Source organism: Cajanus cajan, chromosome 2 (assembly GCF_000230855.2).
Source record: "Cajanus cajan strain Asha chromosome 2, NIPB_CcT2T_4, whole genome shotgun sequence".
Taxonomy (NCBI): domain Eukaryota; kingdom Viridiplantae; phylum Streptophyta; class Magnoliopsida; order Fabales; family Fabaceae; genus Cajanus; species Cajanus cajan.
In genome coordinates this window covers 13,182,337-13,200,593 of record NC_138518.1, presented here as the reverse complement: position 1 = coordinate 13,200,593, position 18,257 = coordinate 13,182,337, and the positions used below count along the sequence as shown (strand labels likewise).

The 18,257-nt window shown below is 33.9% G+C and overlaps 1 pseudogene; it reads left to right on the top strand.

The window, feature by feature from the left end:
• The first annotated feature begins 1,810 nt into the window (after window positions 1–1,810).
• LOC145954730 (F-box protein PP2-A15 pseudogene) lies at window positions 1,811–2,206 on the top strand (annotated as a pseudogene).
• Window positions 2,207–18,257: the final 16,051 nt, after the last annotated feature.

The following is an 18,257-nucleotide window of genomic DNA, read 5'->3' as shown; positions in this document are numbered from 1 at the left end:
TAACGGCTAGTTTGCAACAAATTAAATTCAATTACAATAAAAACTAGTCTAATTTGCATAAATTAAAATTACAATAATATTTAATCTCTTAATTTGCGCCTAATAAAATTACAAGTCAATTCATGATCTTTGAGCTGCTTCTCAGTCATTACAGATGTGTCCTTCATGAGAATTTCATACATTGCACTAAAGTTAGCTGCTTCCTTCACTTCAGCCAATTTCTTTACTGCAACACTTCTTTCTAACATTGCTTTTGTAATGTTCTCCAACTCCTCTTTGTTGGAAGATGTTTCGCCAACCTTTCCTTTACTTTTTCTCTTCGCTGCTTTTTGACCTATTGGACGAGACATTGGTGTTGTTGGGTCATATTCTTCACAATCATTGGCTGCATCTGTGTTAGAAGACGTTGAGTATTGCCCAGATTTTGAAATCTTTGATCGTTTGGAAGAGCTCTCCATTGATTCCGATTTCCATTTTGGCTCATCTCTTAATAATAGCCATGCATGCTGAAAATTGAATTTTTCACCTACATCTTGCGAGTAAATTTTATATGCATTTGCGATGATGTCTTTTTCTGAGTTGCCACTTTTTTTTATATCATGAGCTTGTTTATAACATCCGACAAATAATTGAACAGCTTTATTAATTCGAAACCAACGACTTTTTAACTGACCTGGATTTCTTACTGGAAATTGATTGCGATTGTTGTTGTAATTCTCCTTGATTCTAATCTAGAAACTATTTCCAGTTTGATCAACTCCAACAATTGGATCCTTCGAAATGTTGAGCCATGATTGAATAAGTAAATTATCCTCTTCAACAGAAAAACTTACACGTGATTTTTTTTGAGTAGATATTTCTTCTCCTTGTTGCCTTCCAACATCAAGTGTGATGTTCTCTAGCCCTACTTGAGACTCGGATACGGAACCAATTGGTGAATCTGTTTCGGAAAAATTTGAAGGCCTAAAATTTATATTGGGATTGGTTGGTATCGGTGGTGGATACATAAAAAAATGGGGATTTGGAAAATTATTATTGGTCGAATGTGGTGGTGGTGGTGGAAACATAAAAAAGTGGGGATTTGGAGAATTATCATTGGTTGAATGTGGTGGTGGTGGTGGGTATGTAAAAAATTGAGGATTTTGAGAATTTTCATCGGAAGGGGTTGGAGGTGGTGGTTGGTTTTGTAAAAAATTAAAATAACTTTGAAAATTAAATTGATTGGGATCCATGTGGTAGAATATAAAAAAAATTACAAATAAACAAAAAAAAATAATTTTTTGGATGCCAATAGTAAACGTGAATAGTAATTTTTTGAAATAAATTGTAAACTTGGATAATGAAATGTAAATTAACCGAACAATAGACTGCAAATAAACTACACAATGTGAAAAATAGAGTGCAAATGAACTGCTGAATGTGAAAAATAGAGTGCAAAAGAATTGAAAGTTAGACATCAATTTATACATAAATTTCCAACGGCTCTTTAACGTCTCTCTTTCAACTCCAAGTTTTTTTTTTTTTCGTTTATCAACGTCTCTTTAACGTCTCTCTTTCAACTCCAACGTCTTTTTTTTTTTTTTAATTTTCGTTTATCAACGTCTCTTTAACGTCTCTCTTTCAACTCCAACGTCTCTTTTTTTTTTTTTTTTCGTTTATCAACATCCAACGTCTTTTTTTTTTTTTATTTTCAAAGTCTCTCCAGCCATTGAGTATGCCCTCGGGCATGTCCTTCTAGAAGGAAAAGGAAAAGAAAGAAGGTGTGACTGTGAATGAAAGGGAAGGAAAAGGGGTGAATCCATCGGGAGGGATGGGGGCCTCGCTGTCCAACCTCGGAAGCAACGGTTCCGCCGTCACTCCGGGCCTCGGCGACATCCTGGAGGGTTGCGTCGCTCGCGTCTTCCTCCACCTCACTCCGCCGAAGATATGCAACCTCGCGCGCCTCAACCGCTCCTTCCGCGGCGCCGCCTCCGCCGACTCCGTTTGGGAAGCCAAGCTGCCTCCCAACTACCCCGATCTCCTTCTTCTCATGCCTCCCGAGAGGCACCAACATCTCTCCAAGAAGAACATCTTCGCTCTCCTCTCTCGCCCTGTGCCGTTTGATCACGGCTACAAGGTACGCTACGCTACGCCCCCCAAGGAGATGGACTGCACGGAAAGGCTACGGGAAAGGAAGGCTGGGTGGCGGAGGAGGAGGGGCGGGTAGGGGGCGGCGACGGGAGGGCTTGCCAGGTGGCGGAGAGAGGGTCGTAAGCGTGGAAGTGCAGTGACGGGCTGTGGGGCGGGGCGAGCAGCGCGTAGAGGCAGTTGAAGGGTGGGAAGGTGGGGCTGTAGAGAAGGCGATGCCATGAGTGGGAGAGTGTGAATAGCAGCGTTGGAGGCACTGGAAATCTTCTTTTTCATAAACGTGGTCCACGTAGATAAATTTCAACCAATAAAATTGTTGTTGTCAGTACTAAGGAACGTTGCTTGTACAAGCAATTCATAAAAAAATTTAAGAAACCCAGCTGCCATGTAGGACAAGTCCAACGAGAATTTTTTATAAGGAACGTTGCTTAACCTTAAGGAACCCATTACGCACCCTCCGTTGGAGGTGCTCTTAAAGAACCATACAAAATCCGTTCTTAGAGAACCGATCTTAAAAATAGGCGCAAGACATGCCTTTTTAAATCGCATTTTTAATAAATGATTTTGTATACTATATACAAAATTAGTGCTAATATAACTAATTTTAAAATTATTAACAAAGAAACCTTTTAAAATCGGTTAAATGATAACCGATTTTAAAATATCTTTTAAAATTAGTTAAAATTTAACTGATTTTAAAAGTTATGACATTAATTACAAAAATGTCACCGCATTATTTTTAAAATTGGTTCCTACTTAACCGATCTTAAAACCCCGATGTTAAAAGTTATTTTTGCACTAGTGTGAGTTGTGTTATTCTTTAAGTGCCTGTGAATTATGTGAAAACCATTATTTATAGAGCAATATGAATTTTAAATTTTTATTATGAACATAAGATGCTATGAGTGAGTCATATGTATGATTGATTATGTATTGAGTGTTATGATTATGAATCTATTATTACCTATTAATTATATGATAACCCTTGTTTATAGAGCAATATGGATTATGTACATTTATATGAGCATGAGATGCTATGAGTGTGTCGTGTGTAGGATTTATTATGTATTGGGATATTATTAAATTAATGTGATGAAGTTATTAGGATGTGACGATGTATGCTATGATGAATACTATGGTGAGATGAAATGGAAAAGTGTAGTGTTGGGGACTAACACTTGAGGAGATGAATTATGCATACTATGTTGTTGTGATGTTGTATGGAGTCCATACAAACATGATTTGTTTTGCGAGATAGTGTGAGTGTATGCAAATGGAATATTATAGGCCATCTATCTATGCTCTAGAGTGTTATGGTGGGAATGAAAGGCTACCATGGCTAGATATAACACTTTAACAGGATCCTGATAGACACCCTTTAGTGAGGTGGTTGGGGAGAAATCATTGTTGCAAAGTGGTTCCTACACTATTTAACGAGGTGGTCTTGTTCCATTACTTTTAGGCTACTCTGTACACTTGATGATGAGTAGGAGATTGGCAACACATGCATAAAAAGTTAGGAGCATACATCTCATTAGTCTTAGTTGATGAATATGTTATGTTTCTGATTGATGGAACGATGGTGATAGATGGAATGTCATGTATTAAACTGTTATTAATATTGTATGAGAGAATTGATGAAGGTGTATAAGATGTAATTATTGTTTGATTAGTGTGTGTCTATCCTTATGCTTTGTATATGTTGTGATGAATAAGATATATTCTCACTCTCTATGTTTGTATGTTTGTGTTTGGGTTGATAACCAATTGTAGAAATAGAACAAGTATAAGATGATAGGTTTTAGGAAAGAGAATAAAAAAAAGGGTATTGTGTGACACCCTCTACCCCACATGGCATAATGCAATATAAAATTCAATAACCTCATTATAATAAATAAACTCAAAGTTCACATAGGTAGAAAAAATCACATTTTAATATATACTAGACTTAGTGGAAATAACAATTACAACGAAAATAAAAAATTAAACTAATCTAAGTAAATAGCAAGAATCAAATGTTAACTAGTCCTAACTAACTAATTCCCCAATAAAACGTGTCTTATTAGAGAAAAACCCAACATTAATGACTAAGCATCGTCACCAACATCCTCAGTACCATGTTGATGATTACCTGAAAAAAACCCACAAGAAGACAACAAAAAAAAGGGAGTGAAAAATATCTCACTCTGGCTCATGGTATAGGAATGCAAATCGACTAGCCAAACTCAAACAACACATACAACATGATATAGCATACATAGTTAAACAGCATCATATTTAACTTATTCATAGCATAGTAAGCAACAACAAGTAAGATTATAATGTATATGCAACAGACACGAACATGTTATCATGCATGTGGTACCAGTAAAAATATCACATATTACACTTGTGCATTATTTCTAGCAACACACTGAAGTAGTCTAGGAGTACATGTCGGTCACACTCTTTGCGCACTATCACAAAAAAGACATACTACCAGGGTTTGGTCGGGAGAGCTGAGTTGTGCAACATACATCCCATGCTGAGTTGGCTCCCAAACTTTTACACAAGGGACCTTCTCTAATGGTGTATTCCATATTGTACCCTTCAAAAAAATATTTTTATGCACATGATGCATGTCAAACACACTCTATGCATAATATTTCACACGATCTCATTAATTCATTGTCAACTAATCCTATATCATGAAATCATCAACCATTCTCAATATAAAAATTAATAGTTCATCTATATCAATTAAATATTAGCAATCAATGGCATAAGGGATCACATCACTACAACTCATACATAGCTCACAAGTATATCAATAGCACTCTCACATACTACAATATTTTCAAAACTTAATCTTTTATGATATCACATGGTCCAAACACCTTAGTTAGAGCTATATATGCACTATTAAGTTGATCTTAATTTTATTATAAAGCTAAGACAATTAATTATCTTCAATTTCTATGTCGACCTCAAGAGCTAAATATGTTATCTACTATTTTAAATAAATACAAAACTACAACATTTTAGCCTAAATCTAATAGCTTGACCTTTTCTCACTAATTTAATCATAACTTTAGTTCTAGACCTCCCTTTTAGATGATTCCAACAACATTTGAAAGCTAACATCCAAGACTTTTTTGAAGATCAATAAACTTAATTCTATCATTTAAGTCTACTTGAAAGGCTTACAACGTATATACGTTACATTTCGTGCATAGAATATAAAGTTCATCTTTTAACTCACTTAACTTTGTCATTCCTTGACATTTTTATTTGTTTCTTGAGTCTAAACTATAGCTCCAAATGTGTGTTTTCTAACCTAATAATTGGAACTCAATTTCATTAATCACACATAGAGAAACAACATAAATACCAAAATATATTCATACTAGGATTTTTAAAACAAGGCACAACTCATGCCCAAACTCTTTTCTCTCAATCTAATTAGTAAGAACTCTCCATAGGTTACACTACACTTCTAAAAGACATAATTTACGTATACAACTACTATCACTTCACTATCACCACAACAAGTTCCCTTAGGGTTTCCCACGGAAACCCACAAGAGCCTCAAATCGTACAAATTTCCATCCAAAACATGAAATCAATCATTCATTCAAATAATTCATGCAATTAATTATGAGTGAAAAGAATAGGGTACTAAACAGAAACATTAAGGGAAACCTCTCATACATAAGCACACAACATACATCAGATTGGGGGTCAATCCCACTACCTAGCATACAAACCCACACCTAGAGCAAGGTCTCTCACTTCCCCCCTCACCTGGATAAGATCTAGATGACGGGGCACGGCTTAAGAGTGATTTCCTTCCTTCTCTTATTCTTTGAGCTTTGAAGTGCGTACATGAAAATAAAGGCGTAAAAAAGGTTTTATCAAAAAACTTCTCTTTGAAAAACCTTAACCTTCTTTTAATTGTCTAGTTAAATATACTAACTATAGTTATCCTGAAGATTCCTTCCCTTATTAGTATTATATTATTCTTTAATAAAATATTATATAATATATTCTAAAATATATTACATAATTAAAAAAAATATTAAATATCCCCAATTAATAAAATAAAAATACCAAAATTATTAATAAAAGACTTATATATTTTATGAAAAATGGGGTGTTACATCTTGCTCTGATAATGTAACATTGGGACCAAGTTTTAGGATTAATAGATTTTTTATGTTGAATTTTATATTAAGTTATTTTTTATTAGAACTTATTTGATACAAGAAAATATTTTTATTTCTTTTTAAATGATACTTTATATGTTTTATTAAGAACAATATGAACCTTTTACAAGCTTATGAGAAGTATTATTACAATATTTTATTTTTTTGAATTTTTTTTTTATATTTCATTTGTTAAATTTTTGGGGGTAAAGGGTGTCACAATATTTAGAGGAGTAGTTATGTTTTAATTTAGACTATATTATTATGTTTTCTTTTACTTTATTTGAATTGAGTCACTGTCGAGTTATATAGGCTTAGAAAAGTCTTTAAGATCGTGCGATGAAGTTAAGTTGTTATATCATCAATCCAATAGTTGATACCTACTACCAAAATATTTGTAGCCCTTAGAGTTTTACAAACTCATAAGATATATTCGTTTGGAATGCAAATGAGAACAAGGGAAAATGTGTGACACCCTTCCACCCCAAGGATTTAATAAATAAAATATAATAAAATTTTTAGAAAATTAAATGTTTACAATAATACTTCTCATTAATTGGTAAAAAGGGTTCACATATTTCATCAATACTTAAAACAAAAACTTATAAAGCATTATTGTAAAGGGAATAAAACATCTTCTTAAATCAAATAAGTTCTACTAATAAAGCAGCTTAAAAGAAACCCAACTTAAATTAATGCTAATCCTATAACTTAACCTTGATGTCACACTTTCAAAGCAATATTCCTATTTACTTTTCTCTTTCCTTAAATCTATCATCTTATACCTGCTTTATTCTTACAAATGACATTCAGACCAAACACAAACATACAAATATAGGGATTGAGAATACATCTCAACTATTAATAACATTGTATACATTTTCGTCGATCCTCTCATTCAATATTAATAACAAGTTGACATATTACACTCCATTTATCACCATCATTCCATCAATTACAATACATCATATTCATCAATTAAGACTTATGAGATGTATACTCCTAACTCTACATGTATGTGATACCAATCTCCTTCTCATCATCAAGTGTAAAGAATAGCCTAGGAGTAATGGAACGAGACTACCCTATCGAATAGTGTTGTAACATCGTGAAGTCTACTAATATAATTGTTTAATTATTATTTTTTTATATTTAATGGGTTTATCTTCTTATAATTATTTTAATTAATTAAAAAGATTTTATAAAATATTTTAGAGGCTTTTATTGAGTATAAGTGTTTTTAATTAAAAAATATTTGTGAAAATTGTTTTGTATAATATTTATTAGAGAAATATGTATTTTTATGATATTTTGTTATAATAAGTATTTTTAGAAAAATGTGTCTATATTATAATTTTTATATATTTTATTTTAATTATAATTGTGGTTGGAGAAATATATTTTATGTATACTATATATAGTTAATTATTAATTATTGTATTTTGTTATAATTATTTGGGTTGGTTTTAATAATTATAAGGTTTTATGATTAAATGATTTATGTATTTTATTAAGTGGGGGAAGAATTTCATAATTTTTGTAAAATGTTTTAATTGTCGATTAAGTGAGAAGTTATGTTTTTTTTTCTTAAAAAGAGTTATTTTGATCAGTTTTCCTTTTTACGCTTATTATTTTCTTTTCCTCGTACACTTATAAACTTTAGGCTTGGGAGAACCAGAGTTCATAAAAGAACAGTCCAGAGATCCACATCATTCATCAAACATTCATCGAGGATAGAGGGAAGTGAATAGTCACACTTTGGGCATGAGATGTATATTAGGTAGTGAGATTTACCCCAAATCCTTTCTCAATTACTTGTATTGTATGAAGGGATCTTCCCAATTGATTACATTATGTGTTTTTGGTCTTCTATATGATTCCTTATTGTTCTATTTGATGTAGCGTAGTTGTATAGGTTCCAATTTAGTGATTGAACCTATGATTGTGAAGTTTGGATTGTTTATGGGTTCCCGTGGGAACCTTAAATGGTTATGCGTGAATAGTTAATAGGGGTGTAGACACCCGATTTCGTCCATGTTATCTTTACCAAAGACAAAAGGCCACTAGGATGACAAGAGCAACCCTTGAGGGCCCAATAAAGCACCAAGATAGACCAGGACAACACCAAGAGGCCCAGAAGGCTCGAAGCTAGGGTTTAGGCCATGGAACGATCGTTCCTATACTTGGAACAACTGTTCCTAATTCAAATTTAATAAGGGAAACCCTAGTTAGGAACAACCCTATCAAAACTCGGAATGGTCGCTCCTAATAGAAAATTTTGCATGTAACCCTAATTTGGAATGGCCTATTCCCAAAACCTATTTTAGTGCAATTTTAAGGGCTAGAACCATTGTGCCACACCTATGGGTGCCTATATAAGCGTGCCCAAGGCTCAGTCTCCCACACACTACTTAGTTGACTAATTCTTGGCAAAAAAACTCCTTTCTCTTCCTCTATACTTTCTTAAGTGTTTGTGAGGTCTCTATATAGAGCAAAGACTACCAAAACACGCCTCTGCACCAACATTTGAGGATTCCTCTATAAAGCTTGCTTAAGAGGTTTTTTTTATCAATTCTCTCTCTCTCTCTCTCTCTCCTTATTTATTTAATTGCTTTATTCATAACATTATTGCCATGAGAATCAATAATCATGTAGATAATAAGTATTTAAATGGATAATAAAAAGGGTTAAATATTTAATTATTGTTCATTATTATGCTAAACTCGTCATAGGATACCAAGTTTGGGCATTGTGAGGTGCCTAATACCTTCCCAACACATAACCGACCCCCCGAACCTAATTCTAGCTATAAAGGCAATTATTAATTTTTGAAACCTTTTTCCTTTTCCTGATGTTTTTAGTAAAATGTTGGTGGTGACTCCTTTGAACTCTTTTCAAAATCCATCAGTGAAGGACTAGTCTGATCTTCAGACATTCCTAAACCAATGAGAATTTCAAAACTAAGTTAAAACCATCTATGGGTAAGATCAGAATTTTTCGGGTTCTGACAAGGGATATTAATTAGAATGTGAAATAGATGTTGGATTAGAGTAATTGATGATATAATAGAGTAATATTAAGCTTTAATCATGATTTTTATCGATTCGATTGGAGTATTAGAGTTTGGGGTTTATAATGTATGATATTTTCTTATCCTGCAAGTCTATCACGAACAAATATCGCACCGAGCGTCAAATGGGCTACGCTAGGCACCATTTGATCTTGCATTAAATGTTTGCTTGTATACGTGAAGTCCTTTTGTGTAGTTGATTGTTTCAATGTCTGACTTCAATCATAATCTAGGCATATTTGTACTTTTTTCATTAGTTTAGCTGTTGAGGTGCTGCCTTTTTCTGAAAAGTAGGTGTCCTTTCTTTGACGCATGCATCTTTGACTTGTGATTCCATGCTTGCCTATTTTTTTCTTTTTTTTGTATTCACGTTTGATGTCCTTTTGTGTTTCTTGTATGATTTCACTCGATGTGATTAGTGGACTTCAAATGCGCTTCAATATTTTCTGACCGCGTCTGGATATATGATCCTTCGTCTGGTCTTGACTACCTTTTACGTTTGATTATGAGAGTGATGACTTCGTCTGCTTGTTCGTTAGGCTCTATCAAATGATTTTGCAACTCTATTTTGATGTTTGGCCAACTTTCGTCCCGTTCTTGACTTAGTCTCCTATGATGCCTGTTTTGGTCTTGTGTCTGATCCCTCAGGCTTCAGCTGATAGATTCGTCTTGTCTTGTTCAATTCAATTATGTTTGATCATACTTTGTCCTTCATTTTTGCTACTTTGTCCCTCATTTTTGCTTGAAATTATTGTTATCCGTCTGAAACACTAATGCACATGTTAGTAATAACAATATGTATTATATTTGTCATATTCAAAACCTCGGTGGGAATTGCGAATGTGCTTCGTCTGACTTAACATGTTGTTCCTACAAGTTTTTGCGTCAAGTATGGCCTTAGTCACGTTGATCACAAGTACTTTTTAGAGGGTGTTATCTTTTCTGTCCCAAGCACATTAAATGTTGTGTCAGGTGTGATACTATTAAAATTAGGTTTTGTAATATGCATATGAACTATAGTCCTAGATGTTACCTTTCAAATGCCATTAGGATCACCTAAAAGATAGGTATAGCACTAATGTTATGATCAAATTATTGTGCAGAGGTTGGACTGTTAGATTTAGGTTGAAATGTTGCGATTTTTTATTTTTAAAAATATAGATGGAATAATTACCTTTTGAGGTCAACAAAGAAGTTGGAGATAATTGTCTTAGATTTCTAAAAAAATTAATAACAACTTGATAGCATGTATATGACTCTAGATAAGGAATTTGGACCCTCCAATGTCTTAGAAGATTAAGTTATAAAAATGTAGTTTGTGAATGGTGATCAAGTCTAAGAAAGATAAATCGTGGGAGAAATTAATTTTTAATAAATTATGATGTAAGTTAATTGTTAACGACTTGAGGTGACTCGATGATAGCGATGTCTAAAGATTTAACATGTGATATTGATAAGATTGCTAGGCTAGTTAAGCTAACGATTTAAATGCTTAGTGACATTTATCTCTTAGTAACTATGATCAATATATTGACATATGATTAGAAGATCTCACAATGATTCTCTCTTGAGGTGTATCAAATGATGTTGTGTAATTGTTGTGTTTAAACTGCAAACATATGTAATCATTTTACTAATTAATATTGATAACTAGTTGTAATATGTGAATATGTTATTGATATGATTCTTAGCTAAGTATGAGTTATAGTGATGTGATCCTTTATGCCATTGATTGCTAATATTTAATTGATATAGTTAAATTGTTAATTGATATATTGAGAACAATTAATGATTATATGATATGAGATTAAATGGTAGAAAAATAATGTGATAGTGTGATATGATAAGACATGTGATACGTGAATTAATGAGATCATGTGAATTGCTATGCATCAAGTGTGTTGACATGCATTGTATGCATAAAAGTTTTTTCAAGGGTATGATATAAAATACACCACCAAGGAAGGCCCATTGTGTAAAAGCTTGTGGATTAGTCCTTGGAGATAGCTTGGTCTAGAAGTCTCAGTCTTACCCTTTGTGTGCATAGGATGTATCTTGGGCGACTCAACTATCTTGACAAAACCCTGGTAGTATGTCCTCCTAGTAAGAGTGCGTTAAGGGTGTGACCTGACATATGTACATGTATAGCTAGAGGCAATGCACAAGTGTGATGTGTGATATTTTTATTGACATCACATGTATGTTAATATGTAGTTTGTGTCTATTGCATATGCATCTTAATGTTATGCGTTATTTACTTATTATGTCATGAAAGAGTGAAATAAGTTACTGTTACCAATTTGTTCATGTTGTGTATATATGTATATATTGTTTGTATTTGATTGTCTAACTACATCTTATGTCATGAGCCATAGTGAGATGTTTCTCACTCCACTTATTTGTTTTTGTCTCTATTGTATGATATTGCTAGTGATTTACATAATGAGGTTAAGGATGTTGGTGATGAGGCCTAGTCCATGTAGTTGAGTTTATACTCTAATAGGATGTGACATCAGAGTTTAGCTAGGATTTATTTTTCTTTATGTTTTAAGACAATTGTTATTTTAATTCATTATATTTTATTTGGTTTTGTTTTGTTAAAATATGCCACTCTTTATGTTGAATATTTGAAATTAATTTTGTTAGATTTTTCTATTTAGTTTTCTTTATTTTCATATTATGGTATGCAAATAGAGGGTGTCACAAGTGTAGTGATCACTCCACAGCAATGATCCGCCTAAACCACCTTATTAGGGGATGTTTATCAAGGTCTTTTTAAAGTGTTAAAGTTGACCATAGTAGCCTCTCCCATTGTTGATAGAGGTTTCCCCACCATAACACCCCCCGAGGCATAGGTAGATGACCTATGATATCCCACCTACATAAACTCAAACTATCCCGTGAAACAAAGCATGGTATGCATGGACTCAAACAATCAACTCAATCGCACAGATGCACTCTCAACTCCTTGAGTGTTAGTTTGCAACACTGGACTAATTCATCATATCTCATCATCAATATTTTCACAATATGCATCACCACAACATTCATCACAACAAATCATTGATATCTCAACATAAGAATTCATACATTAACTCAACTATATCTCATCACAATATGCTTCATTACAATTCAACATTATATCACATCATCATTCATTTCATGCATCACATAGCACTATACATCATCATCATAACATCATTACACAACATAACATTATACACATCTTTCTCAATTCAACATCCATGCTTCATATCACATGTAAGCAGGGACGGATCCACACTGTGAAGAGTGGGGGCACTTGCCCCCACTACTATTTGACACATACATATTTTTTTATTAAAAAATAATATATTTTAAAAAATAAAAATTATATTATAATAAAATAAATAAATATATATATATATGTTTAAATCATTATATATATATAAAATATAGATTCGGAGAAGATATTTATTTGTTTGATGTCTATCAAATTTTTGAAGAAGATTAATTCTCTTATGTGATAAAAAATATTCCTTAATAATGAATCAATTTTTGATAAAAATAAAATTTGCAGTATGTATGTTTAATTTTTGTGTTTTCTATTTATTGTATACATTGATTAAAAAAATTAAAATAGTAAAATTGTATACGTTAATTAAAAAAAATTAAAATAAGAAAGATCAAAAGATTTATGTTCTATTTAGAATTGTTATTATAAAATATATTTTAAAATAAATTATCATCTAAAAATATATATTAGATATTAAAAACATGTTTATATCGTAAATAAATTAAACTTGATTTTTATAAGATTTAACATATTTATTTTTATATTTTTAATAATTTTAAATTATTATAAAGTAGGTCTTTAAGATTGTAGCTATAACCAAACACTTAAAAAATATCTATGATAGATAAATAAGTCATACTTAGGATATATAATTTTAAAGAAAGTTAGGTTCAAACCTACTAAATTATTATAAAATCTAGTCTGGCCTAATTTATTTTCATCTTTAATTATAATCGTAGATATAAAATCTTGTAAAAAATAATTATGATATATATTTATGTTTTTAAAATTTATATGTAAAATTTTTAATACTGTAAATATATGAATAAGTATTGCCCCCACTATCTAAAATTTCTGGATCCGTCACAGCATGTAAGCATAAAATCTATAGATTAAACACTCGAGGAATAAAACCACTCACAAACCCTTTATTTTCATCTTAACCTTCTACGACATTGTGTGACACCCTTCTACCCCATAATAAATAAGTAACAACAATAAGAATAATTCAATAAATATAACATCAAGAAGGGTCCACATATTTTAATAAAAACTCATAGGTTCACAAGTCTTGAAATAAAAAAAAAAAAAAAATAATAATAATAAAGTTTTACTCTTAAAAGAAAATTATCAAGGTCTCTAAAGAAAATGAAAGGAATCCAGAATTTACAAATATAAGGTGAATATAAAACTCTTAAAAATAAGTCTCCTCAAACGACAAATAACAATTCATAACTAAAGCATCCTAAATTCATGCCCCAATGTCACATCCTATCAGAGCAGAACCCTTTCCCTTTAGAACTCAACACTATGAGTGCCTTCATCTTCACCTAAAAGAAAACCACATAAAAACAGGACGGTGAGAGATAGATAACATCATATATGAACATAGGGCTACCCAATTCCCACCCCACACCGTGCACCAAAATATCATCATTAAATATAAACAACAAATACATCTCATATTTTTACCAAACATCATTTTTTTTTCAATCATACAAGCTTTCATACACATGCTCACTATATGCTCATACACATCTCCTCTCCTAAGAGTCTCAACTTGGCACTCCGCACAATGGGCGTACCTCGTCAATTCCCTTAGTTGTTTCCAATGCGGGCATACCGTTCTCACACCCTCCCAGGGCCGGTATGTTGCACGATTAAACACCCAGCGGCCCGTGCAAAGGCAATCCACCCACCGTTAAACCCTCTGTGGCCAGTGAGCTGCGCAGTTAAACACCCAACGGCCCACGCATGGAATGCCTCCTGTCATGGTCCCCCCTGTCTCAACCCCTCTCTGGGCCCAGGGTCCAATGCAATATAGCCACGTCTGGCTTCTCAAGCACCACATGCAACTCATAAGTCTCATGCAACTCATGCATCCCACGTAACTCATAATTAATGCATCTCCATTATATAACATCATCACATGTCAATAACAATCCATGAAATATCATCCTCACATGCTAGGTACCTATCATTAAGTTATCAACATCATAGATCACAAATTTCACATAATTCTTCACACACATCACAATATCTATGACATTCAGTTAATAATTTAACCATAACTCGAGATATACATATCCTTTCTAAGTGATCCCAACTCCATTAGAATCCTAACATCAATATCTACAACTTTCATGAAGAACACAAATCCTAATAAAGTCTTTTAGGTTACCATTCAGGGCTCACAAAAATTGATGTTGTGGTTCGCACACAAATTGGAAGGCTCAAATTGCAACTCACATAACGTGATCAAATATTAATATTTTTACACGATTCTTGTGTCTAAATGGTAGCCCCAGATGTCTAGTTTCTAAAAAAACAAATGGCACTCGATTTGGATAACTACACAGAAAGATATCGCAAAATTACAAACGTATGTCGGGGTCCCGACGCCCGACACCCAAAACTGGCGCTGAGCGCCCAAATCTCTGCCCAGACTTCCCTCTGTGAAATTAAACCTGCGTTTTACGAGTTCCAACAAGGTTTTTACCAATTTTCACTACTTCTACACCCCGTTGGTTCAGTTTAACTCCATTTATATTCTTCATACGTTCCAAATCAATCCATACACATCTCAAGCCTCAAAAATTGGTTTCCATTGGTTTTACAAAAAAAAATCTAAACTCTTCTTAACACATAAAATTCAAGTCATCAAATTTAAGGATAAAGAATTAACAAGAAAGCCCCAATGGAATTCAAAGACAATTCAAGAAATAAGTTCTTCCAAATGAATTAAGAATTTAGAACATTGATTGCACAGATAATCGTTCAGAATTTTAAATAGAGTTCCTAGAGGGACTTAGGGATTGCCCTCACTACCCGAACACCCCTATATTCACATATGAAGAAACCCATCCCCCCCCCCGTACCTTAAGGATGATGAACGAAGGCCAACAGAAGAACGACGGAGCAATCTGAACACTTTACGCCTTCCTTCAAGAATTTTCTCCTCTCCCCTCTTCCTTCAAGCGTCTGACGTTAAAATGAATATTAGGTAAGTGACTACCCCCAAAACCCCTCTAATAATTCCGACTGGGCCAGGCCCATACTCACCCGCCCATCCCCCTCTATTTAATTAAAATGGTAAATAAATAATTAAAAAAAAATAAAACAGTTTCAACTTCTATAATTATTTAAAATACTAATTTATTTTCTGCTCTCTAGAATATAAATATAAATAACTACTAGACTCAAGTTTCTCTCGTAAATATAATTATTATTATTTAGAATCTACTGCAATTTTATAAAATTACTAAATAAAATGATATAAATTATTTACATAAAAATAGTAATTAATTAAAATTTAATTAATTAAAAATTTAGGATGTTACAACTCTCCCCTCCTAAAAGAAAATTCGTCCTCGAATTTACCTGAAGCAAACAATTTCGGGTAAGAATCCTTCATCTTCTCCTCAAGTTCCCAAGTAGCATTTTCCGGCGTTGCTCCACCCCAGATCACCTTAACCAAAGGAATTTCCTTACCTCGAAGTTGTTTCACCATTCGATCCTCAACTCTCACCGGTATGGTTTCTACTGTCAAGTTTTCCTTAACTTCAAGATGATCCGACTCAATCACATGCGAAGGATCATGGATGTATTTTCGAAGTTGAGAAACATGGAATACATTATGAAGATTTGACAAATGTGGAGGTAAAGCGATTTGATAAGCCAATGTACCGACTCTCTTAAGAATTTGATACGGACCGATGAAACGAGGTGTAAGCTTTTTAGACTTCAATCCTCTACCAACCCCAGTCCACGGAGTGACTTTCAGGAATACATGATCTCCTTCTTTGAATTCTAAGTCCTTCCTCCTCTTATCAACATAACTCTTTTGTCTACCCTGGGCTGTTCTCATTCTATCTTGAATTAACTTAACCTTCTCTGTGGTTTGTTGTACTACCTCCGGTCCTAAAACAAGATTATCTCCCGGCTCACACCAACACAAAGGTGTTCTACACCTCCTACCATATAGTGCTTCATAAGGTGCCATGCCTATGCTAGAATGAAAACTATTATTATATGTAAACTCTATCAAAGGTAAGAAGCTATCCCAACTACCCCCTTGATCTAACACGCAGGCTCTAAGTAAATCCTCTAATGACTGTATAGTTCTCTCAGTCTGACCGTCGGTTTGTGGGTGATAAGCTGAACTAAGTCTAAGCTGAGTCCCCAATGCTTGTTGCAAACTCTCCCAAAATCTAGAAGTAAACCTAGGGTCTCTATCTGAAACTATGCTAGATGGTACACCATGCAATCTCACAATTTCACTAATGTAAAGCTTAGCAAGTTTCTCTAAGGAATACTTAATATTAATAGGTAAGAAATGTGCACACTTGGTCAATCTATCTACAATCACCCAAATAGAATCGTGCCCTCCAACAGTCCTAGGCAAAGCAACTACAAAATCCATGGAAATGCTATCCCACTTCCACTCTGGTATACTCAAGGGTTGAAGTAATCCTGAAGGTTTTTGGTGTTCTACCTTACCCTTCTGGCATACTAGGCAAGCACTCGCAAAATCCTCTATGTCTCTCTTCATTCTAGGCCACCAAAACATCTTCTTCAAGTCTTGATACATTTTGGTTGAACCTGGATGGAAACTAAGTTTGCTTTTATGCCCCTCTTCAAGTATCAAACGCCTAAGGGTAGCCTCACTAGGTACACACACACGGTCACCAAATCTTACTACTCCATCGCTACCCAATACAAACTCTCCACCACTACCTCCTTCTATCGCCTCTCGCCTAGCCACTAAGAATGAATCCTCTAACTGAGCATCTCTAATCTCCTTCAACATGTCGTTACTTACACGAATCATGCCTAATCTTATGCTACTAGAGGTAGTCTCACAAGCTAAACTTAGATCCCTAAACTGAGCTAGAAGGTCCATCTCTCTAATCATCAAGGAAGATATGTGAAGTGATTTTCTGCTTAAAGCGTCCGCTACGACATTTGCCTTACCTGGGTGATAACTCAACTCAAAATCATAGTCCTTCAAGAACTCAAGCCATCTCCTTTGTCTCATATTTAACTCTTTCTGATCGAACAGATACTTAAGGCTCTTATGGTCGCTAAAAACCTCGAATTTAGAACCATACAAATAGTGTCTCCAAATCTTTAAAACAAATACTACAGCTGCCAATTCAAGATCATGGGTAGGGTAATTTCTCTCATGGATTTTCAACTGCCTAGTGTCGCCACCCGCCGAAACGGACCTTGGCATTCGCGACGATGGTCGGACTCTTTTTAAATTTTGAAAAAATAATGGATTGTTAGAACGACTTATTCTCAAACTGAGACCTCATCGAACTAACAATTTTATTGAATGGGTCACCAATCCATGTTAATCCCAAGCGGGACCCTCCATGGATTAGTGGTTTTCGCAAAAGGTAGGGTTCTTGGAGTCGCCACCAATGTTTTTACTCAAAACATTGGAAAAAGATTTAAGGCGATTGATTTTATAAATCAACCTTGGCCATTACAACCAGAGTTGGGTAAGGGAGTCGGTTACGTGCGGGGAAGGTGTTAGCACCCCACAACGCCCCTTTCGGGTTCCCTATGACGGATTATTTCATAAATAATAGTGTAA